This window comes from Perognathus longimembris, chromosome 8 (genome assembly GCF_023159225.1).
Source record: "Perognathus longimembris pacificus isolate PPM17 chromosome 8, ASM2315922v1, whole genome shotgun sequence".
Taxonomy (NCBI): Eukaryota; Metazoa; Chordata; class Mammalia; order Rodentia; family Heteromyidae; genus Perognathus; species Perognathus longimembris.
The window spans coordinates 20,742,193-20,767,512 of record NC_063168.1 but is presented as its reverse complement, the minus strand read 5'-3'; the positions used below and the strand labels follow the sequence as shown (position 1 = coordinate 20,767,512).

The 25,320-nt window shown below is 45.2% G+C and overlaps 1 protein-coding gene across 1 annotated transcript in view; it reads left to right on the top strand.

Moving 5' to 3' along the window:
* The window catches only part of Spred2 (sprouty related EVH1 domain containing 2), a 126,403-nt gene that overhangs the window by 31,428 nt on the left and 69,655 nt on the right, over window positions 1-25,320 (top strand). The gene's annotated exons all lie outside the window — the stretch shown is intronic.

Genomic DNA, 25,320 nt, shown 5'->3' with positions numbered 1-25,320 from the left:
CTCTTCAGGGGAATTTTGCATAGCATGACTGAGCTGTGGCTTTCATTTGAGAACTGGGCACTATTGGCCTATCATCCTGGAAGCTGAGATCTGAGAATCTTAGTTCAAAGCCAACCTGGGCAGCCAATTAACCAGCAAAAAAAGAGCTGGGAGTGGCTCAAATGGTAGACCACTCTACCATTTGAATGGGAAAAGTCAAGTGAGAGCACAAAGCCTAGAGTTCTAGCCTCACCTTAGTATTAGTGCCTCCCCCCTCCAAAAAAAAGAAAAGAAGAGAGACTTGTTTGCTGAGGAGGGCTGTTTGGTTTGCTTGTAGGTTAATAGAGGACTTTTCATTCTGGAACAGGCATTTCAGGATCTTAGTGGGCCAGAGAGATTGCTAACGCTTGCGTATTTTTGGCTTTTGTGAATGAATTTTGGCTTTTGGGTGTAAATCAGATGTTATTAGGCTTAAAGTACATTAAGTGCAAAATGCTCCAAACAGAGTGAATTTGATTCTCTTTCTCAATTCCACCAAAAGTGTTATTCATTGTCTACTCTTTTCCACCCTCTCTTTTTCTTCAGAGTACTAGGGCTTGAACCCAGGGCCTCTTGTATGCTGGGCAAGTGATGTTGAGCTTGTGCCATTCTTCCACAAACCAGTCAAGCTCTTTGTTATCTCAGGGCTTTGGTATCGTCCATTATTTCTGACCGGGATGCTGTTCCCCCTGTTCTTCTCATCACTGGCTCCTTTGTGATAATTGAGTTTGAGTTTTAATGACAGCTCCTCTGGACTCATCTCTTTTATTTTTTTATTGGTGAGTTTTTCTTGTGTGTCAATACTGAGGCTTAATTTCAGGGCCTGGATGCTGTCCCTTAGCTTTTTCTTTTAAGGTGGCTGGCACTCTACCACTTGAGCCAAAGCTCTTCTTGTGGCCTTTTGGTGCTTAATTGGAGATAAGAATGTCATGAGCCCGGAAATCTTTATATTCAAGATCATTTTCTTGCTGGGAGCCAGTGGCTCACACCTGCAATCCTAGCAACTCAGGAGGTTGGAACCTGAGGATCACTGTTGGAAGCCGTCCTGGGCAGGAAAAGTCTATGAGTCTTTCATCTCCAATTCACCACCAGGAAACCAAAAGTGGCCTTGTGACTCAAAAGAGTTACAGCGCTAACCTTGAGTGAAAAAGCTCAGGAACAAAACCTAGGCCCTTCCTGAGTGAGTTCAAGCCCTAAGACCAAAAACAACAAAAAAGAGTGTCATGAGCTTTTCCTGGTTGGGCTGGCTTCAAACCATGAATGATCTCAGCTTCATGAGTAGCTAGGTACAGTCATGAGCCACAGACACCTGGCCCTCAGTCCTCCTTTTATGTCAGTTGATTTTCAATCTGTGTAGTACTCATCACCTGGTGATCCGTCTCCCTTGACAGGAGCAGGTACCTCTTAAAAAAAAAAAAAGTAGTATATACTAATGTCCCGAAAATACCTGGATATGGTAGAATGCTCCTGCCATTACTATTTTTTTCCGTTCTTGGACAAAAAGTCCCATGATATGGGCTCATCCTGGAGATGGCTGTGCGTGCTTCATTATAAAGGAGTAATCTGTAGTGTATGTCAGGAAGTGAGAGCCTGCCATGACAAGCATGCCTAAAGTACCCCAGCCTTCAAGAGCCCTCCAAGTTCCCGTGAAGCCAGTGCCTTCAGAATAAACTAAGAAAAAGGAGCAGGTGAGTATGTGTCTGAGGACTCTAGACGTGAGCATGTAGTTTGCTAAAATATTGACCATCCATAACTGGCAGATACATCTTGAGTTCTGACTACTTCTAAGTGCCTGTGCTTAACTTTAGCACTGGGGAAAAATGGTAGGAAACATGACATTGACCTTGTAGTTGTGTTTGTAAACAGTGAGTCCTTGACTTCTGGTTAAGCATAGTAAACTGCAAACTATCTCTGCTTCCTCCCAAAGCTCAAATAAAATGACTTGGAAGCAATAAAACGGTTCTGTTGCAGGGTGAACCCAGAAACCTTCCAGAGTGCTATCAACCAACGTTTGTAGGATGCCAGTGTCTGAATGTGGTTTAGAAAGGTGGCAGGGCCTGCCTGCTTGTCTCCCCAATGGGTGGTGCAGAGGTTTTATACTAGAGGAAGGGAATAAATAAGTGCCACAGAATTTAGAAAGCAATGTCCCACACAGGAGGGAAGGAGAGGGAAGAAAGAGGGCCCCGCTCCATATACGCTGCAGCCTTGAGAACAACCTGACTAGACACAGCCATAGGGATGGACAGTTTCCAGAAGGTTGGGCATCAAGAGCAAAATTGCTTGTGTCTCAGCTCTGGTCTAGTTTGTGGATTAAATAGTTATGCATACATAGAAATCTAAGCAAAAATAAGGAGTTTTTATTCTACTTACAGATTTTTAATTAGCATATATCAGCTGTACATTGTTAGCATATGTCAGTTGTCATTTCCTTACATGCATATGTGTCCCCATTAAACTAGGCCTCTCGCTCATTCTTTCTCATCTTCCCTCAGCCCCTTCAAGTTTCATCGTTCTATTTTCATACATGCATATAAAGTACTCTGGTCACATCCCCCCTCGTTCACCTTCTCCAGTCACCCTCCACTGGTACCTGTTCCTCAGCAGAGCCTGTTTTACGTTTCTTTCATTCATTTAAAATGTTTTTTAGTGTATATTAATTGTACAGAGTATTTTGCCATATGCATATATTATAATTTTCTCAAGTTAACATCTTCAGTTGTTTTCTTTCCCTGTATCTTTCCTCTTTTATTTTATTCTTGTTGCCAGTCCTGGGGTTTTGAACTAAGGACCTTGGGTGCTCTCCCCTGAGCTTTTTTGTTCAAGACTAGTGTTCTACCTCTTGAGCCACAGCTCCACTCCCAGTGGGTTTTTGTTTGTTTGTTTTTAGCAGTGTATTGGAGATTAGAGTCTCACAGACTTTTCTGCCCAGGTAGGCTTCAAACTATAATCCTTGGATCTCAGCCTCCTGAGTAGCTAGGATTATAGGCCTGAGCGTAGCCTGTCTTCTTGTTACTTAACAGCTTCCAGTGAAATTTCTTATGCCTTCTCTTTTTTTCCTCATATTTCCTTCTTTCTCTTTTTTTATCATTATTATTATCATCATCATCATTATCATCCCCATGACTCTACACCCTAGCCAAGTTTTCTACCACCAAGCTACACTCTTGGCCTTGAGGATTTAAGTGTGTGTGTGTGTGTGTGTGTGTGTGTGTGTGTTGAGGCTTGAACTCAGGGCCTGGGCATTGTTCTTGAGCTTCCTTTGCTCAAGGCTAGCACTCTACTACTTTGAGCCACAATTCTACTTCCAGTTTTCTGGTGGTTAATTGGGAATAAGAGTCTCAGAGACTTTCCTGCTTGGACTGCCTTTGAACCACAGTCCTCAGATCTCAGCCTCCTGAGTAGCTAGGGTTACAGGCAGGAGCCATCTGCACTTGGCTCTTTTTTATTTTTATTTTTTAATAATACTAGGGTTTGAACTCAGTGTCTCTAGCCTGTTAGGCAGGTATATGTGAGCCATGTTTCCAGTCCCTTTTTTGTCTTGGTTGTCTTTTGGGGGAAGGCCTCACTTTATGCTCAGACTAGCCTGGCCTGTATTCCTCCTACTTCTGCTTTCTTGTGTTGTTGAGGATGGCAGGCACGTGTCATGCCTAGACATTGGTTGAGAGAGACTCTCACAAACTTCTCTCTTTTTTTTTTTTTTTGGCCAGTCCTGGGCCTTGGACTCAGGGCCTGAGCACTGTCCCTGGCTTCTTTTTGCTCAAGGCTAGCACTCTGCCACTTGAGCCACAGCACCACTTCTGGCCGTTTTCTGTATATATGGTGCTGGGGAATTGAACCCAGGGCCTCATGTATACGAGGCAAGCACTCTTGCCACTAGGCCATATCCCCAGCTCTCACAAACTTCTTATTTGTTATTGCATCTGGCTTCAAGAGGACAACTTTTAATGTTATAAGAATATATTCTATAACCATGGCGTGTCTAAAGGGCAGCTCTACATATTTAACTGCTATGGAATCACAGCAGTCTACTACCAGGCCTTGATTTCATTAGCATGTTCTTGAAGTACTTAAGAAGGAGCAGGAGAACCATGGAGAAGCCAGGGTGACCTCCGGACATCAGAAGGCTCGTAGGTAATGGCTGAGTTTGATGCCACTGTACCAGTGGGTCTCACTGGAGATTCCAACCCCCCCCCCCCCCCCCCCGTGTGTTCATCTACCCTACAGTGCCAGGGAAAGCTCTGCCAGATGCTTTGCTTTGTCTTCCGGAAATTGGCAATCTAATTAGAAAGTCCTGGTATATGCATGTAATATGGTTATATGCTACCTTGTAATGTGAGTAAATCCTCCCCTCCCCCAAAAGAAAACAAGTCCAATTTGATAGGGCTAGAGTCGTGGTTTAGATATTTGAGGAAAGCTTCATAAGAAGGGAAGGAGTTGAGTTTTGCCATCAGAAATTAGTACGGCTTTAAAGAGAGGCACACAGAGAGAGGTCTTAAGCTACCACCAACCCCTTCTGGTTGCCAATGAAAAAAGTTGGCATTCTTCATTTGTTTCACGATGGTGGCCTGGTAGAGAGCCCAGTTCATTCCTTGGTGCTGTCTTGGCTGATTGCAGACAGGCCCAGATCATTTTTTAGGCTATTCACAAGCAAATGCTTAGGAGCCAGGGTCTTTGCATCAGCCAAGGTTGGTGCCAAGAAATGGCATGCATCTGTTTCTTTATTGCAAATATTTTGACTTCGGCGTTTCATTCAAAACAAGGACAGAAAAGTCAGCTTTTTCCTTTTCCCTTTTCTGAGAGCCATGACTGGATTTTTCTTGCCTGAACGGTTCTTGTGTTCTTATTTAAAAAGAAGAATTTGGCACATGGCAGACCTGCTCAAGCTATCTTTAGTGGGCTGCGGGGCGTGAGTGATTATGAACGGAGTCATACTTGCTCCCAACAGCAAGCTTTTAAGAAGCGAGCTGCTAAGCAGGCAGGCCTGGTAAGGAGTTTCAAACAGCCTCTTGGGCTGAGAGCTCTTATTTTTCAAGTGCATGGTATACCAGAGTCCCTCCCCTTGGACTTGAAGCATTGAGGCCTGTTTGCCCCTGAGGAAGTGTTTGTTTAAAATGGCGGCCGCCCTTGGCTCTGGGGAGGCAGCCATGCTTCACTTGGAGTAGACAGGACGAGGCTGACTTCATTCTGCTCTGTGTAGTTTGGCTTCAGTGCTCCGTTGGAATACAAAAATTCTTCCCCAGTGTGTCCTTGCACAGCACCATCTCTGTCCTGTGGTTCAGTTACACTGCAGTATGGCTACTGTAGTCTTCAAAGCTTGGACCTCTCTCTTGACTTTGCTCCAAAAATTTGCCCTTTCCCTCAGCAAATATTTGTGGAGTTTCTGTCATCCACAGGACCGTGTGGAGCACAAAGATGCATCAGAGGTGGGCATGTCCACGCATAGTGTCAGTAAGGCCGAGGATGATGGGCAAACACGGGGAGTTTCTGCTAATAACAATGAGCGTACAACAGCATAATGTGCTGCAAGCATTTAGTAGGGGGATAGGAGGTGTGTTACATGGGTGGGATTCAGATAAACCCTCCTGGAGAAGTCGATGTTTCTACTGTTGAGTCCTACCCTCCTGGAGAAGCCGATGTTTCTACTGTTGAGTCCTAAGGACAGGCTTGGGTATACAGAGGGGGTTGCTATAAGCAGAATCTGTATGTAACCCAGGAGGTAGAAAGTAAGGGACCAGGTAGAAAATAGGAAGACAGAATAACTGGTATTTACTAGTTTTCAGTGTATGTCAGGCACATACCTGAAGCTTCACCATTGTTACTGTTTAATCTTCCTAGCACCGATTTTCTTGTTAAAGAAAACTAGGGCCTGCAGGAAGGCTTGAGTTAGGAAGATCCTGGGTTCAGAGCCAGCCTGGGATACAGAGTGAATCAGCCTAGGCTATACCCTACCTCATAAAAGCAAAACGAGTAGTCCTAGATATTTGGGGAAGGCTGAGATCAGGCGGATTGCACTTTGAGGCCAAAATAACTAGCAAAATACAGAGCTTACAGAGGCATGGCTCAGTTGGTGGGGCACCAGTAGTGAGCAAGTGCAAGGCCTTGAACTCAAACCCCTGTAAGGCCAAACAAACAAAACAAACACAAGCAAACAAACAAAAAAACCCCAAGCCCTGTTACATTTAAATACCTTGATTAAGAATATTCATAAGTAGAAACATGGAGAACTGAAGGTAAGACAGTCTAAATCTTACATTCTTAGCTTCTAAGACAGGAGAGTGTTTAGCTAGAGAGCACAAAGGAGAAAAGGAGCCTTTGAAGAGGTAAAGTTTAGAAAAACAGTCGTTTGGGGCAGATGAGAAAAAGGGCCCTGAGTGCTGAGCTAATTACTCTGTAAGCTGTGGGGAGCCATTGAAGGTTTTTAATGGGCTGTGACTTGGCCACAGCAGGGCTTCCAACTGTAACTGCAAAAACATCAGAGTTCACCAGTGTGTGCCAGACACTCACTATCCAGGCGCCTGACACTCCTAACCTCATTTACTCCTTACCGGTCCTGTGAGCTGGGTGTTGTTGATGCCTCCTCTCACCTAGAAGGAACAAGCTTAGGGAGGGTAAATGACTTTGCTAGAAGTAGAATCGCGTTATTGATGTGCACCATAAACTCCAGGCCAGAGGGAGAGGGTTAAGTGAGGTTACTGCAGCAATCACTGAGCAGAAGTGAAGGAAGAGAAGGCAGGGGTGTGTCGGAGGGAGTTTGGGATAATGGAAGGGGCCAGGAGAGTCTGGTGGCCAGCTATAGGATGTCAGTGTTGGGGGAGAACCCTGGGTCATAGGAGAAGGGGGAAGTTCCCTTCCTTTCCCACCCCTCAGAGACTTTCTTATTGGGATGTAGGACAGGTGTCTGGACTGGGCTTAGCAAGTGGTGAAATCTGCTTTGGGTTGAAGTTAGTGTGGCTGGAGAGCTGGGGCGCCTGGCAGAGAACCTCTGGGGACCAATAAACGTTTGCTGTGATCCATAACAGTGGTCAAAAAGGGTTTCGGCATGCATTTTCTATTGCTCTAAGTAAATACCATGGTCAGAAATGTATCAAGGGTCAAGGTCTTCTATTCAAGTCAGGCTTCTGAAGCCTGTAATGTATGAGATCCAGTGGGTGAACCTAGTCAAGTCCTTCTTAACTGCTGGCTAATCTGTGGTTGAGGTATCGTGGGCCATCATATGACACAACAGATAGTGAACGCTCCTTTCCTGCTCTTGCAAAGCCACCAGTGAATGCAAGCAGGGGCCCCACCTACAAGCATTACTAATATATGACTTAGGGGTGTAAGTTACCAATACACTAAATTTTGGGGGGGGATTTATTGAAATCGTAGTGAGATGGAAAGATAGGCTGGAAAACTCAGCAGAGCTGATTAATAGGGAAGAATTAATAGATGTGACAAATCCTAGTTCTTGAACATCTCTTATGCTTTCTACTTATAGTTAGAGAAACCGCAGCCTGGGGTCATCTCCCATTTTTTTCATTCAGAAAAAGAATAAAAGGCTGGTGGCACGGTGGCTTGAGCCTATAATCCCAGCTACTCTGGAGTTGGAGATGGCAAAGAGTGACAGTTGAGTGACTGCCTGGGCAAAAAAGCTCCTAAGACCCCATCTCATCCAGTAAGAAGCTAGCTGTGGTGGAGAAAGTCTGTCATCCCAGCTATATGGGAATTGTAAATGGGAGGATTGTGGTGCAAGTTGTCTTAGGCCAGAAAAAAAGGGGGGGGGGCTGGAGGCACGGCTCAAGTAGCAACATACCTACCTAGTAAGTGCAGCCAAACCCCAACCCAAATAACCAAAAGATGACCAAAAAAACAACCCTCAAAAGAAAAGGAATAAAAGTTGCTATAGCTGTCATAAATTTACCTAAGAAAAAGTCAAGTAGCATGATGTGAAAATACAGTGTTGTTTGTTTTGTTTTTAAAATATTCTCTTCCCATTAAGAAAAAAAATTACCTGTAACTTCCTAGGGGTTAGATGAGGGTTGATTGTCTGCAAACCTCTAATATGAAAGTATGTGCTTCCCAGTCAGATTTGGCATAGAGGCAAATCTCAGTTTTTGCGATTCTTGTGGCTGATTTGAAAGAAAAGACCCACCGTCTGTGAGCATGGCTTGCGTGGGCCTTGTCAACACTTTCCTGGCAAACTTGTGGCCCAGAGTTCAACCCCCAGTACCGCCAATGGAAACAAAAAGAAAGAGAAGGTCCATTAAGCCTGTGTTCCTGCCCATTCACAACCCAGCTCTCAGTGAGACAGTGGCCCGGCCTGCTCAGGCGCCAGCACCGCCCCCAGCTCCAGCAGCAGCCCTTGCCAAACAAATGCCTGTGCATTTTCAAATCGCAGCGTTGTCTGTGCCATCCTGTCTCCACCTAATGATGTGTACTTGCTCCATCTCTGAGCTGTGCTGTGTCTATTTCTAGCAGATGAGCTACTACCGGAGAGGAAATGAGAATATGAATTGTTTGCTGGACTTCAGAAAGTGGGCATTGGAGAGAGACCTTTCCTGCATGGACCCCTAGGATGCAAGAAAGCTTTTCTTCCTGGTGGCAGCCTGTGTTTATTGATTCTTTTCGTTTCCCTGTCTGAGTGCTTTCCACTGCTTCTTAATAGTCATCACAACAGTTTTTAACCTGTGTAGTTCCATCACCATCTTGAAGATGAAGAGCCCGGTTCAGAAGGTGAAGTAGTTTGCGCAGAGCTGCTGTGTGCCAGGGAGAACATGATGCTCTTGGCATTTGACAATGACCACGAATGCATGAATGAGTTCTCCAGAAAGAATACAGTCCTGGGCTGCCTATGCTAGATCCACTTATTGATACGATGATCACAGAGCTGAAAATTTCCTATTGTTTAGTGATGTCATTTCCATCAAGCTCACGTGTTTGGGGTGACAGACTTTCTGTACTGCTCGATTTGTAGATGCCACACTGTGGTGTCTGAACCACAAACACACTTCTTAGTTCCTATCCCCATCACCTGCCCCCATCATTCAACAGCAACTGACTGGTTCCAATTCTTTTTTGTTGTTGTTTTGGTCGGTCTAGGGGCTTGAACTCGGGGCCTGGGTGCTATCCTTGAGCTCTTCTGCTCAAGGTTAGTGCTCTACCATTTTGAGCTACAACGCCACTTTCAGTTTTTGATTGGTGATTGAAAATACAGTTTCACAGACTTTCCTGCCCGGGCTGGCTTTGAACTGCAATCCTCAGATCTCAGCCTCTTGAATAGCTAGGATTACAGGCATGAGCCACCAGCACCTGGCTGAACCTTTTCTATTCTTATTTTTTTTTTTTTTGGCCAGTCCTGGGCCTTGGACTCAGGGCCTGAGCACTGTCCCTGGCTTCTTCCCGCTCAAGGCTAGCACTCTGCCACTTGAGCCACAGCGCCGCTTCTGGCCGTTTTCTGTATATGTGGTGCTGGGGAATCGAACCTAGGGCCTCGTGTATCTGAGGCAGGCACTCTTGCCACTAGGCTATATCCCCAGCCCTCTATTCTTATTTTTTAAATTAATTATTTATTATCAAGGTGATTGATGTAGAGAGGGGTTACAGTTCCATTCATAAAGCAGTGAATACATTTCTTATCAAACTTGTTACCTCCTCCCTCATTTTTTCCCCACCTTCCCCCCATCCCAATCCTCTTCCCCCCAAGTTGTACAGTTGGTTTATAGTATATTGTCTTATAAGTATTACTGTTACATTGGTTTACTTTTTACTCTTTGTCTCTCCATTTTTGTGTTCCTCTTCTCTTTCCTAGTCCCTATAAATTTACATACAATTCTCAGGGTACCAAAATCAGTTACAGTGACATCAGGGGTAAAACCATGGGGAAGAAAGACAAGAGAAAAAGGCATAATTTCACATGGTATGTTGAAAATAATAACAACAAAGATAAACCACTTATTTCCAAAACTCGGAGTTCATTTTGCTTAGCATCATCTTATGTGTTCACATGTACATATAGCTATTGAGCTATTATGGTCTTCTACTAGGCTTATCCTCGGCGTATACTATTTATTACCAATGAGGCAAACCATAGAGTCCATGTTTCTTTGGGTCTGGCTCACTTCACTTACGATTTTTTTTCCAAGTCTTTGCATTTTCTTACAAATGGGGCCATGTCATTCTTTCTGACAGTGGCATAGAATTCAATTCCATTGTGTATATGTACCACACTTTCTTGATCCATTCATCTACTGAGGGGCATCTGGGTTGGTTCCATAGTTTAGTTATGGTAAATTGTGCTGAGACAAACATAGTTGTGCTGGTGGCTTTAGTATGGCCATGTTTGTGATCCTTTGGGTAAACGCCCAAAAGCAGGATTGCTTGGTCATAGGGGACCTCTATGTTTAGCCTTTTAAGGAACCTCCACATTGCTTTCCAGAGTGTGAACCTTTCCTGTTCTGAGAGAGTAACTGAAATATTTGTAAATATATTTGAAGAAGGGAAATAGACAAGGAGACACCAATAAATCTTTCCTATTTTTGGTAAATGCCTTCGTAATGACTTAATGCAAAGATAAAATCTGTGATTAATCAGTGACCTGGTAAGATGGCCACCTTTTTGCTCTGGATTTTGGAGACAGGGAATGGGGGTTGTAGTCTAGGTGGAGGAGAAAGTTGTGCAGAGGTTCTACACTCCCAACATGGAGTTCTGCACGATAGCACCACAAATATGTGTGTGCAAGAATCTGCACGATAGCACCACAAATATGTGTGTGCAAGAATCTGAAGGCAGTTGAAAGCTGTACTTAGAATTGTTTTGGATAATATGCTGCCTTGTTTTTGTCTCTGTGGCAAAAATAGCTAATTCTATGATCCTTTGGAAAAAAAAAAAGGAGATGGGGAGAGATCTGACTTCAACTCTGGATGAGCTCCTTGAAGTTTCCTTTTTTCTTTTTCTCTATTTTCTGCTAATTGACAGGCAGTCTCAGGGAGGTCTGATGTCGGTTCCCCCCCCCCTTCCACTCAGCTCAGAGTAATTCACTGCAGCCTTTAGGAGGACAAGGGCTTGGAGGAGGAGGAGGACTGAGTGTCCCTGGCACGTTCTGATTAATCCTATTCATTGTCAAGTACAGCTTTTTAATGAGCTGATTCATTACTGAGAGTAGGCCTCATGCAAGCAGATCCCCAGTTTGTATCCTGCAGATTTAATTTCTAACAATTTCCTCATTTCAACACAACTCTATTGTACTGTGAGCTTTACGATTTCCTTCTTGCGGAGAGCCTCACCTAATGTTTTATTTCAACATGAAGAGGGAAATATTTAATAAAAAAAAAAAAAGAAAACCTGAAAAAGAAAGTCATGGGTGGACACACAGGTGGATCTAACTCATTTGTAAGGACGCAGGATTGTCCACGCATGAAAGTACAGGAGGAACTTGCTGTGCAACTCATTGAGAAACTGTGTATACTTTTACATTTATACACTATCCCGGACAACCTAACAGGTATACAGAAAACGTTTGCCTCAGTGATCATAGAGGAAGAATTAATGTGAAGTTTACAAAACTATAAAAAGATACTAAAACAACCAGTAGGAAAATGGAAATTTTTTTTCGGGGGGAGGGCAATGTTGGGATTTGAACTCAATGCCTCTTATTTGCTGGGCAGGTATTCTACTGCTGAGCCACACTCGTCTCTAGACATTTTTGGAGGCAGTAAGGAGGGAGTGGGACTGAACTCCATTCATTTGGTTAGCTTGCTGTGTGGGCAGTCTACCACTTGAATCATACCCCCAGCCTAGCTTTTTGCCAGCTATTTTTGGCAGTGGAGTAATTTCTGTTGATCTGGTTTTGAGCTGTGACCCTCCAGATTTCGGCCTCCTGGGTAACTAGAATTGTAGGCATGGGCCACTGGTGCCCAGATAGACAATTCCCTAAAAACAACAACAAAAAAAGGCAAGATTACTGGCCAAAAGAGAAATGTAGCCAGGAGCTGATGGCTCACACCTATCATCTTAGCTATATAAGAAGACTGAGATCTGAAGAACACAGTTCAAAGCCAGCCCAGAAATCCCAGGACTGGTGCGCACACACACACACACACACACACACACACACACCCACACCCTCTACACCTGGCTAAACATAGGACAAAATTGTTAACCTTATAATGTATTAAACTAATATAGTGAAAACAGAATAGCAGTTTTTCACCAGAAAATATTTTAAAATACTGCTGTGGTTTTGCTGAGAACACTCTCATATACTCTTTGGGGATAAAATTTCATGCAGTCTTTCTGGAAAACAGTATAATCATTTTCATCCTCTTCCCCCTTCCAAAAGTTTCAAGGTAACAATCAGGTAAAAACACATTGGTGGGCAGTGATGTGTAAGGTTTCGTGAATGAAATAGTAAGATGGTTAAACCACATGGGAAAGCTACATAGTGTATAGTCTCGGAAAATGGTGTTCTCAGGAGATAGCTAATAAAATAGAGCAGAAAAGAAAGCATAGAACTCAGTACTACATGATATGATCCACATTTTGCCTACAGTGTGTGACTAGCATAGGGATGGCAAAAGCTGCACCGGGGTGTTAGCAATGACCCTGGTCATCTGATCTGTGGTGTTCCAGGCCCGACTCATGGTCTGTACTGATGCATCTCATGTGAACACTGATGTGTGAACTACTCTGGACAGCATGTGTGCATCAGGTGTAGTGAAATGAGCTGTGTCCCTGAGCAGGAAGAGCCAAGCTAATAAAGGTGGGAAGCTTTGGGGCCTCATGGCGATTGTGGCAGGTTTCCTAAGGTTAAAATGAATGACTTCTTTGGGAGAAGCCTGTACACTAAAACCATTTAGTGCTCACATGGATTCCATATTGCTCGAAACGCCTTCCATGGCTAACACATTGCTCATCACAACCCCAAGGCATCCCTATTGCAGAGGCTTAGAGAGATGGTGTCATTGATTCACTCTGGGTCACATAGCTTTTGACAGAGGATGAACTTGAACTCAGCCAGTCGAGATCTGATCTAGGCTGTTGACCACCATCTCTATCTCTACAGAGCTCAACCCAGCCAGTTTGCTGCATCATATCATCCATCATTGCCCCTGACAGTGGGTCAGTGACCTGCCAAGGCTGGGTTCACTGTCACCTCACTCTGGTTCCAGTGCTATGGCTGGGACTGCCCTTGACCTTGTAGGAGGAAACATCTTCCCCTGAGGAGGGAGCTGGGGTGGGGATTTTTGCAGCAGTGACTGGCCTCTGTTGACAGAGTGCTTTCAGTTTTGCCACAGGGTCTTGTGGCCCAGGTCTGGGTCCAGGTGTTGTGAGGTTATTTCTGGAAACATTTCTCCTCTTTTGCCCCATCTAGCTTGATCTTCCTTTCCCAAGGTATGTTCTTGGCTTCTGTGCCCAGGCCTTCAGACATCTCTGAAGGTTTATAATCATCTTCTATTTCTGAAGGTTTATAATCATCTTCTATTTCAGGAAGGCACCTAACACAGGAGGGGGCAATGGGTATCCTGGTGTCCATTTTCACCTTTTTTCAGCTAAGATCCCCCCCACAAGGTCACAGTGTTTGGTTAGCAGTGGTTACCTGTGCTGGACCACAGTGTATCGGTGAAGTACTCTTTATCTAAAATGCTTCTAACCAAGGTCTGTTCATCTACTCCCTGAATGTGTCCCTCTTTTCCTCCCTTCCTTCTTTGAGTTACTGGGGTTTGAACTCAGGGCTTCACACTTGTTAGGCACACCATTTGAGCCACCACTGTAGACACTGGAACTGTTTCTTATATTGATGTGTTTGGGGTTTGGAATGTTTCCATATTCATAGTGAAATTATCTTGAGGATGGAGCCCAAGTCTAAACACGAAATTCATTTGTGTTTCAGCTATTCCTCAAACCTGTAACCTGAAGGTAAACCTATACAATATTTTAAGTAATTTTATGCATGAAATTTCTTGATGTAGAGTTTTCCTCTGGTGATGCATCATATCCCACATTTTTTATTTTGGAACATTGTAGATTTTGAGTTTTCTCATTAGAGAGGTTCCACCTGCATATATTCTTCTTCCTTACCTATTTTTTTTTTTCCAAACAGAAAGATGAATTTATTGGGGATGTTCCAGATGGACCGGTCCCAGGTTTCAGAAAAACATAAAACACAAAACAGGACAGAGACTTACTTCCGGAAGATTTCTAAGTAATTCCTGCAGCCCACACATACTATCAGGAAACAGGCCAGAGAGGGAGGAAAGAACAAAAATGATAACAACAAACCAATACAGCTCCGGTGGAGTGCTGATTTGGGACACCATGGGGACAGAGATGAGACAGGACACAGGACACGAACATGGAGACATGTGGCATGGCATCCCTTACCTATTTTTTAAAATGATTATTTTTTTGTATGTGATTCTAGGGATCCAACGTGGGTTTATTGAGACCCCTTGAGACCTGGACCTATGGGCTTTCTGCAGGTGGACGGCATGCCCTGGTCCAGGTCCACATCCTGACTAGCTCCAGGCTCCCTCAGAGTTCTAGAAGTCCCTCTGTGTGCAGTGTTGGTGTGGGGGTGTCAGCACCACTCCATGTCACATGACCTCCCATGCCAGTGTGCCCAGGTAAATTATGTTCAGCCTTAACTCAAAGCAAGACCCAATCTTAGTCAGCTCCACAGTGTGATCATCCACCTTGTATCTGTCTTGGTTCTCAAACGTGATGACCCAGATGAGTGTTAGTGGCTCATGCCGCTAATCCAAGCTACTCAGGAGATTAAGACACAAGGATCACTGTTTGATCCAGCCTGAGCAGGAAAGTCTATGAGACTCTTTATCTCCAAAAAGCTGGAAGTGGAGTTGTAACTCAAGTGGTAGATCACCAGCCTTGAGAGATAAAGCTAAGGGGCTGAATGTAAGCCTCAGTATACACACACACACACACACACACACACACACACACACACACACACACAGAGTAATGCCCCAGTGGCTGTCATCATTGGGCACAAGGATTAGGTAACAGTGGGTGACAAAAACTTGGGTATAGGGAAGGTGAGTGGCAAATGACTTGCCTAGCTTGAGAAAGCCATGGTTGGTTGATGGAGGTGCCCAAGTCAGGGACGTTGGACCACGTGACCATGTTGCAATGTGAAGTAGGCAGTAAGGCTGAGGGGCAAGTGGCCAACAATGGACCCTACAGGTGTGCCTTAATGCTTGTAGACAGCCAAGTGGTCAGTGGCCCCGTTAGCTTTGCAGGCTTACGCCAAGCACCCCAGCCTCATGTCAGCCTCAGTTCACATGCTTGGCACCTGGAAACACTGGTGTCCATGTTTTCTATTGTTCAGTTTTTCCTTCAGTGGGGGAGATTGAGCTCAGAGTCTTGTGCTTGCTGAGTGGAAGGCAAGCAAGCACTCTACCACATGAGCCATACCTCCCAACTCAGCATTTCACAGTTTAATTGATCCTCCAGATCTCCAACCTGATCTGAGTAGCTAGGATTACCAGCACTGGTGCCTGCAGTTTTAGCCAGGCATTATATTCCAAGCACGCTGGAAGCTGAGGCAGGGAGATAGGAGTTCAAGATCAGCCTGAACTATAGAGGGAGATCCTGTCTCGTGAAACAAACAAAACAAAACACAGAGTTTATAAACTCTAGCTGTAACATTTTTAGCTTCTTCAAAATCTGTATGACACAGATCTTCCTAACCACCATTCAAGTTTGAGCAACTCCATTTCTGTATGAAAAAGAAATACCTCCAGCTATTGTCTGAACTTGTACTTGGATGACTGTGCCAGAGTGTCTGCTTAGTGGTTTGTTTTGTCACAATAACTGAACAGTGGGAGGGCACTGCATTCCTCAGCCGTGGGGCACTAGATCCCCATTTCTTTTTAGGTGTGGGAGATGTTTTTTTGTTTGTTTTGTTTTGCTTTGACAAGTAACAAAACTCTTTTAGGTATTTAACTTCTTTGTGGAGACTGTCATTTTTACAAGGCTTAAGTCTGGCTGTGTGCTGTGTTTCAGAGAACCTGTATGTTTTCCCAAATGATGTGTCACCATTTCTCTGTCGAGCACACTTTGAGGGGTAAGAAGAAAAGTCATGGCGGAGAATTAAATTATTTTACAAACATACAAGAGAAGGTCGAGGGCTGGTCACTCATACCTGTAACCTTACCTACTTGAGAGGCTGAGGTCATGGGTTGAAACTAGCCCCTGTAGGAAAGTCTGTGAGACGCTTATCTCCAATTAACTACCTGAAAACCAGAAGTGGAGCTGTGGCTCAAGTTGAAGATTTGAGCAAAAAAGCTAAAGGGACAGCATCTAGGCTCTGAGTTCAAGCCCCAGGATTGGCGAGCACACACACGGTAATACAAATGCTGGGTGTCTGTAGAATTTTTAGAGTTCAAAGGACAGATGGTGTGAGATGTTCCCTTAAGAAAGAAAAAACACAGAACAGCCTATCTTTGAGGGACATCCCTTTGGGGAGGGTGTAGGGCATCTTTTGGGTTGAAAACCAGCCAGAATTGCTCTGGGGCCTGGCCAGGTGGACTTTCCTGCTGGGGCAGAGCTTGTAGGGCTAGAAAGGATCTTTTATTTCTCAAGGAAAAATAGCTAAAGCCTGAGTTTCCACACATAGCACCCAGGACTGGTGGACCTGCCAGGGATCCCTAGAGCCCCAGGGCAATTGCTCTTTCCACAACACCTGCCCTGCAGAACTGTTAGAAAGGCCACGCCCTCTCCCTACCTGCTGACCCTTCTGAATCCTGGCAGTTCACCTGGATCTTAGCTGAATTGGCAGCTTCATGGCTGCCCCAGAGAACAATTTGCCCGAAAGCTAAGGAGAAGAGGGCTAGGAACTAGTCTGAGAAAGACCATTTAATTAATGAAAAGGACCTTTCTAATAAGGGACCACAGGGCTCAGGGTTTTTGCCTTTTGCTTTGGGCCACCTAGAAAACATCCTGGACACAACAGGCATGTTTGGTCGATCTTCTGTTTCTCTTTGGGGCTCCGTTACCTCTTTTTTCTCTCTTGCGTCCTTCCTATCCTCCTGGTTTTCGTGCTTTGTCTGCTTTGATGGCATCATTAGAGAAGTGGCCCCACACTGAGAAGACCAGGCTTGCTCTGCAGTCACCCTTATAACAGCACACGCTGAAAGCTGTTTCTGAGGGTCCTCAGAAATCAGCAAACAAAGTGTCAAGTCCATGGGCCTGGGCTGCTTTTGTGAGGCCCAGATGGAGTAGAGAAGAGGCTTAGCTGTGCCAGGCTTGGGACTGGGTGGGGCAGCCCTGCCCACATGCGCCCAGGGCGAGCTTACTTCACTGGCATTTGCTGGGCATCGATAATGTCTTTGGCCCTAATGGAAGACACATGATCTTTCCCTTGAGGGCTCAGATTCAGTTTCATAAGCCCTGGATTCCTTCAGGTTGAACTTCTCCACCAAATGTGGATTAAGCAAGTGATTGAGCACTGCTTGTCAAGGCACTAACACACTAAACCTTAAGGGTGAATCACGGTAGATTTTAGTTATTTGCTTCCCACATTTTTCAGTACCTATAAATTTCCTTTTTATATATGTTTATAGTGAATTTTTGTGAGGCATGGTTTGAATACAGGTCTTTGTCCTTGAGTTCTGTATGTTTAGTTATTTTTCAGGTAAGGGCTGTTGTTTTTGCCTGAGCCAGCCTTAGCTCTTACTCATTTTAGGAGTTTATGTTTCCCCGTGTAGCTAAGATGACAGGTGCGCACGACTACACTTGGCCTGCTTATTGAGATGGAAGTCTTGATAACTTTCTGCTCACGTTGGCCCAGAACTGAGATTCCCTCCTCCCCCCATCCCAGCCTTTCAAGTAATTAGGTTTACAAGTAAATGGTGTGCGTGAGCCACAACACCCAACACATTCATTTTTAGTTGGACAGTCTATAGACCTAAATGAGAAACATCAATATTTTGACATTTTCTGAATTTGTTTTAAGTAGTATTTCCATTCTGGAGTTAATATGCACATAATTAAGTCACCTTTCCAATATGGGTCCTGTTTATCTCAAAAATCCCTTTGAAGCCTTTCCAGGCATGTCTTGGAATTTTCATTTCTTTTTTATTTGCTGGCATCGTAGTTGAATGTATTTACCTGTTGCTTGCTATTAAGTAAACAGGTAGCATTGTTTTATAGAAAAGCTAGGTGCTCAGGTCACAATTATTGGCTATGGAAATGCGAAGCCTTGTCCTTTATGCAAGGGAGTTCATTCTGCCTCCATGATACCTCCTAGAACAACAACAGCAGTGCTCCTTAAGGAGAAAGCACAGGCAAAAGCCATGGTCTGCACTGAGGAGGAGATTGTTCTGCAGACTGAGAATTCCCATCTCCAACATCCTGTGGCTGAGACCCCCCCCCCCAGCATCAACTGTGCACCCACCATGTAGCCCAGGACACACAGCATTTGGGAAGAGCAGAGGGCTCTGAATATGCGGAATGACAGTGGCAAGCCTTCCTTAGACAATCTCTCCTCTTGGAACATGAGAGCCTACAGGAAAAATGAAGATGGTATATATTTGACAAGTTCACGACTGCAGAACGAGTTTAACTGAATTGGCACCACGCCCCTGGATCTTGAATAACCAGAAGTAGTGAGAGCATTTTTGAGACTCAGTTAGCACATAGACAGGTAAATAAGAAGAGAACAGTTTGTGCCATTGCTCCACGAGATAGGATGGAGAATAAGTGATCTGGCCCTGGCTCATCAGTATTTGACTCCACAGATGTTGGCTGCTTCTGGTTGTGTGGCTGCTGCATGCCCATTGGTGGAGGATGGGCCCTTTGCTCAGTTTGGGGAAGACCTTGTATCATAGGACACAGAGTGAAGGCTGGGCTTTCACCATTACCCAAGGCCTCGTCTGTTCCTAATTAATTGCTGGAAAGATCAATTTGGCCTGAAAACTTAGGAAGTTATTTGGGATCTCCAGTGTTTTTCTTCCTGTTAAAAAGTAATAACTGGGGGCTGGGAATGTGGCCTAGTGGTAGAGTGCTTGGTTAGCATTCATGAAGCCCTGGGTTCGATTCCTCAGCACAACATATGCAGAAAAAGCCGGAAGTGGCGCTGTGGCTCAAGGGGTAGAGGGCTGCTCTTGAGCAAAAAGAAGCCAGGGATAGTGGCCAGACCCTGAGTTCAAGCCCCAGGACTAGCAATAATAATAATAATAATAATAATAATAATAATAATAATAATAATAATAACTGGGCACCGGTGGCTCCTGTCTGTAATCCTAGCTAGTTAGTAGGCTGAGATCTGAGGATTGCAGTTCAAAACCAATCCAGGCAGGAAAGTTTGTGAGACTACCAAAAAGGCAGGAGTGGAGTTGTGGCTCAAATAGTAGAGCACCAGCCTTGGACACAAAAAGCTAGGGGACAGTACCCTGGCCCAGAGTTCAAGCCATAGGGCCAGCACTAAGTGGTGGTGGTGGTGATGGTGATGATGATGATGATGATGATGATGATGATGATGATGATGATGATGGAGGAAATGTCTGTAGTTGAGGTGTGATTGTTACCTTGTCTTCTACCTCGTTCCACCTCTGAAAGAACTTCTGGGTCCATAAGCATTTTCTTGAAAGGGTCACCATTTCCAGGGAGGGGAGAGCTCATCTCTTCTCAGCTTTGGTCCTTAACCTGCCTTTTGGTGACAGTGGAGTGGAAATTCATCATTAAACCACTCTCTTCCTCTTGGGGTCCATGCACACCCCAGTTACAGGTGGGAGGAGAGAGAGGCAGTACTTCCGATCCCCATCTCCACCTGCTGCTGGCCCAGCCACTTGGGGAACCACTGCTGGAGTGCACACTGCAGCATTTGCGCAGTGCAAGGAGTGGAATTCCTCGCCCAGGGTTTCAGTCTTTCTTCTGAGGTAGAAGGAAAATCTTAAGGACTTTTTCTTCATTTTCTTTTCAAGAGTCATTTGTCAAGGCCCTGGTTCTGTAAGTGTCACAGATGGAGAGCAAAGTCCCCAGTGAGTGTCCAGTAGAAATTTATAGCAGATCCACTGTGTGTCTAGTTTATTTATCTATTTAGACTGTGGAGGGAACGGCACAGAGGTAACTCAGTAGGGCAAGGAGCCGTGGACACCTGGTCTAATTGAAGAGTGGAGGAATGACAGGCAAATACATAATCAGATTAAATCAAGGCCAGAGAGCTCAGGGAAGGACATCTCAATGGTCACCTGGGAGGGTAGGTCTTCAGTCCTTGCTGGGAAGCCAGGGTTTCACTGCCGAGTGAGATGAGGGGGGGTCTTCCTGCTGCCTTTAGGGGTTCTGGGGGAGGCAGAGGGAAGGTACTGACTTCATAAATGTGCACCTTGCGCTTGCACAATGATCTTGAAATACTATTGATTTACTGATTGATTATGCTAAGGATTGAACCCTGGGCCTTGCACTGCTAATAAACTAGTGCTGTATCAATGAGCTATACTCCTAGCTTCTGAAATTCCTTTTTCTCTCTGTCTCTTTGGTAGTACTGGGACTTGAACTCAGGTGACTTGGGATTACTGAGCAGGGTCTCTGGTATTTGAGCCACTCTGTTATTTATTTATTTATTTATTTTTGGTGTTGTTTGTTTTGGTCAGTTGTGGGTCTTGAACTCAGGGCTTGGGGTCTGTCCCTAAGCCTCTTTGTGCTCAAACACTACTATTTGAGCTATGTCACCACTTTGGGTTTTTGAGTGATTAATTGGAGATAAGAGTCTCATGGTGACTTTTCTGCCCAGGCTGGCCTTGAACCTCGATCCTCAGATCTCTGCCTCCTGAGTAGCTAGAATTACAGGCATGAGCCACCTGTTCCTGGCTACACTGGTTATTTTTGAAATAGGGTCTTGCTTTATGCAGAGGCATAGCTGAACTACGATTCTCCTATTTAGAGTTCCCTTTGTCATTGATGTAACAGGAGAGTGCCATTGTGCCCATTGTGTTACATGTGGCAGGGAAATTTACAGTGGCAGGTGCTCATACCATAGCACTCAGCCATTGATTGAGATAGCAGTCTCAGAAACTTTTATGCCCAGGTTGTCCTTGAACCTCAGTCCCTCATTCTTACCTTCCCAAGTAGCTAAGATGACAGGTATAAGCCACATCACCCAACAACCCCCAAATGTTTCATTTTTGAACTACCCAGTGGCCCCACAAAATATTTTCATTTTGTACCAGGCCATGCAAAATGCCCAGCTGCTCCTGTAGGTGGAGGTGAATCTGTACAGGTATGTCTGTCCATCATACATATGTCCACTTGATTTTATTATACAGGCAGTGGGGCAGCATGGAGGGGACGGGGACAGAGTGGTGGGAGGAGCACTGGGTGCTGATGAGGCCAAAGTGACCGGGAAGATTCTGCTGTGACAGGAGCTAGACACCGAGGGCTACTTTGGACATGGGGGTAAAGGCGGAGAGAGCTGTTGCAGATAGTAAAGTTCTGGCTGGGAGCAAGATGCCACACACCAGCAGGACTGCAGGAGAAATGAGGCCTCAGCCAGAGGCTGCAAGGCAGATGTTTTGCAGGAGTGGGGTGAGGTCTTTTCCAAAAGGACCCGGAAATCTCTGGTGGGCTAGCTTGTGGAAATGTGCCCTGGCAGCTGCTCAGCTGCAGCAAATGACCTGCAGATCAAGGTTTTTGTCAGCATCCAGCGCTTCAGTAGAACAAATATTCATCCCAAAATAAACTTCCCGTTCTTCCTGTTTTTATAACTTGCCTATTTCCTCTGAGTTTGAGGCTGGTCTCCAGTTCCGTGGGCTATTAATCTTCAGAGGATCAAGACCTCTATAGAAGTATTTCCTGTACATGTTTATCCACCCAGCCCTAAATTATTTTCTTCCAGTGATAAGAGAACTTTTCCATACTGGTATGTCAGACATTGCATTCAAGAGATATTTCAATTGGACACCCCAGGGAGGCAGATTAAGCCAGAAAGATTATTCCAGGTCATAGGGAACCCAAGTCCCGTGGAGAGTGGCCCTTGATGGACAGGCTTCGCTCACCTCCTCCAGGTGAAAGGTGTTTCCTTCTGGACTGGGTCTGAGGATAGAAAGCACTAGCGGCCCAAGACCTTCTGAGAAAAGTTCAAGTGTCCTGTTGAATCCCACAGGGGGGGTATATTACATTTTTAAAACGCTTCTTTGCTGAAAGTTCAAAGTACCCCTTTCTTAGACTTGTTGGTTCTTACATGTAGCATCTTCAGGTTGTGAACAGGCCCCTGCCTGTGCAGACAGGGCAGTTGGTAAGTACTTGGTGCTCATGACTGCACAGAAAAAGAGAGAGAAAGCCACACTGCAGCTTGCAGTCCCAAGCTGATTGACAAGCAGACAAGCCTGGTTCTGTGGGCGTGGACGGTTCACTCCTCTGCCCCAGTCCACCTGCCCCTGGGAGCCCTCCTTGCTCTGCGCTTCATGCCCACAGCTCCCAAGCTAGCGTTACATGCCAGTGGGTATTTTTAAAGCCTCAGTGAAGCCGGGGTGACCGGGCTGCGTGGGTGGCGGCCTGTGCAGAAGCGGAACTTGGAGGGAGGCCAGCCGCCTTGCACGGAGGCCTTCTGAGCTGGGACTGGGATGGCACATTTTTCAAACAGCACCACGACTAGCACTCCCCTCCTGCTGGGTGGGGGAAGCCTCCAGGTGACTCTACTGGGAAGAATTGCACCCCAACCAATGTCCAGTATTGTAGCTGTTAGCTATCTGGATGATCCAGCCCTTGAAACGAGCCAGCAGTGAACTGGCTTGACTTGGATTTCGAAGCCTCATTCCAAAGAAAGAGAATGCAGAGTATCTCCTTAGTAATTATTTTATTTTGGCTTTTGTGAAAATGGAAACATTTTAGATCTATTGGCTTATGTCAACTCTATCATTAGGAATTAGTTTTGCCTGCATATTTACTTACTTTATTTTTGCTGTGACCACTAGAAAATTTTGAATTGTGTATGTGGCTCGAGTTCTGGGTCTGTAAGACAGTATTGGTAGTCTGTAAGAGTGGGCTCAGCCAATGGTGTGCCTTTTATTTATTTATTTATTTATTTATTTATTTATTTATTTATTTATTTTGGTTGGTCAAGGGGCTTGAACTTGCAGCCTGGGTGCTGTCCTTGACCTCTTTTGCTCAAGGCTAGCCCTCTACCACTTGAGCCACAGTGTCACGTTTGGTTTTCTGATGGCTAATTGGAGATAAGAGTCTCTTGTACTTTACTGCCTGGACTGGCTTTCAACCGTGATCCTCAGATCTCAGCCTCCTGAGTAGCTAGGATTAGAGGCGTGAGCCACCAGCATCTGGGAACCTGTTCACTACTTGCTAATGGCCTGGCTGAAGGGTGACCTAATCTTAACATATACTTCCTAGGAAAGATTCTGAAACTCCTTTCAAAAGCACTCTCTTGGCTTGTTTGCTTTTGTTTAGCTTGCTTTGCTGATTACTCTCCCCCAGGAAACCTTTCCCCCCTATCCCCCCAAATTCAGCACTCTGCTGGTTCTCTTTCCCAGGTCAGATTCCAAGTAGCTACTTGCTACTTGCAGCTTTCTTCAAACTAACTGCCAGACTAGGTCTTGGAAACTGCTGTTTGAGCCCTGCAAACTACCCCCCCACCCCGCCCCAAGTTTTTCAAGTGTCTGTGTGTTGGTGAGGGGAACACAGGGCAGGTGGGAGGCTTAGGAAAGTCCTGCTTTGGTAAATACAGACCCAAAAGGCAACCTCCTCTTGTGGAGCTGGCCCTTGGGGTGGGGGCATTTGTCCCCACCCCAGTGCTGTCCACAGACCCAAGGAGTTCCCTGAAGGAGGAGCTTCATGTTGACTTAGAAGCCCTGGAAGAACCTGCTGAGGTGTGAGTGGTTGGGATTTGCTGAGGTTGGTTACCATGACGTCTCTGTGCCCAGCCTGTGCGAATGAGGCACTTTGTCATTCTGTCACTTTTTGCCCACCTTGCATCTGACTGAATCTTTGCTGGGAAAACCAGCATGAAAGTAAATATGTATTAAATGTTTGCTGTGTAAATACACCTGCCGTGTGTGTGTGTGTGTGTGTGTGTGTGTGTCTGTCTGTCTGTCTGTCTGTCTTGGTATTGAGACTTGAACTCAGAGCCTGGTCACAGTCTCTTAGCTTTTTTGCTCAAAGCTATCACTCTACCACTTGAGCCACAGTTCCACTTCTGACTTTTGATGATTAATTGGAGATGAGAGACACACTGGCTTTCCTGCTGGGGCTGGATTGAAACTTTGATCCTCAGATTTCAGCCTCCTGAGTAGCTGGGATTACAGCCTTGAGCCGCCAGCATCTGGCTAGGCACTCCCTTTTTACATACAGCATTCACTAGCGTTACAAACTCCCAAGATATCTGAGTAGATGCTCATTTTCCCATTTGTGGAGGAAGCAACTGCTGTTTAGAAGGATGAAAAAAGTTGCCTCACAAGAAATGGGTGAGCCAGGGCATGCAGCATGGACTGCATGAGTCCAGGGCTGAGTGTGTTAGCTATCCCGGTGCCAGCCCCATGTGTACATTGTGCCTAGTGCCCAGGCATTTGTTTATTTATTATTACGATGTCAACTGGGCATTGCAGGCTGGAACATGACACCCTGGGAAGGTTAAATTTTGTGTTGTTGAAGCAGCCAAGCAGCACTGAGTTGGCCGGACTGACACCTCTGTCATGTCTTTCTTTAAATAAAATAAAATAAATGTCTCCCTTGTGGCTGTTAGGTTGGTGGTGTGCCGTCTGGAGGGAGGTCTAGTTTGGCTTCTAAGATGCCCTAGTACGTTGGGGTGGTGGCCACTCTGTGGCCCATTGGCTTAACCCAGTGAGGTTTTGGAAAGGAGCTGTATGCTTTGGATGCAGGCTGCTGTTTGGTTTTACCTCTCCATGACTTGGGGGATTGAGTTCTTCATTCTTGGGGTGGGAGGAGGGGTGGTCCTGCTCCCCCAGCTCTAAAAGAGGGAGATGAAGAGAACTGCTGAGAACACAGAAAGGTGGTAGGGTGTGCTTGGCATGTCAGGTAAATGTCAGCTTGCATTTCATTATGGTTCTCATTAATGCCATGCAGTGCCACATGATGGATCCAGTCATAAACCAACAAGATACAATCATCTGGCTTGAATTTCTGCTTTAAGGGAAACATTACGAGAGCACGCACCTCAGCATCTGGACGTGTACCTTTGTGATTGAATGTTGTTATCTTCCAGAGCTGTGACCTCATCTCAGGAGGCTTCGTGCTCTTCCCGAGCGCAAAGCCATCTGCTTAAACACTGCCAGGAGCCCTTTTGGAATTCTTTTCAGAAAAGAAAAAAAGGAAGTGGGACCATACTTGGCAGTATTAAGT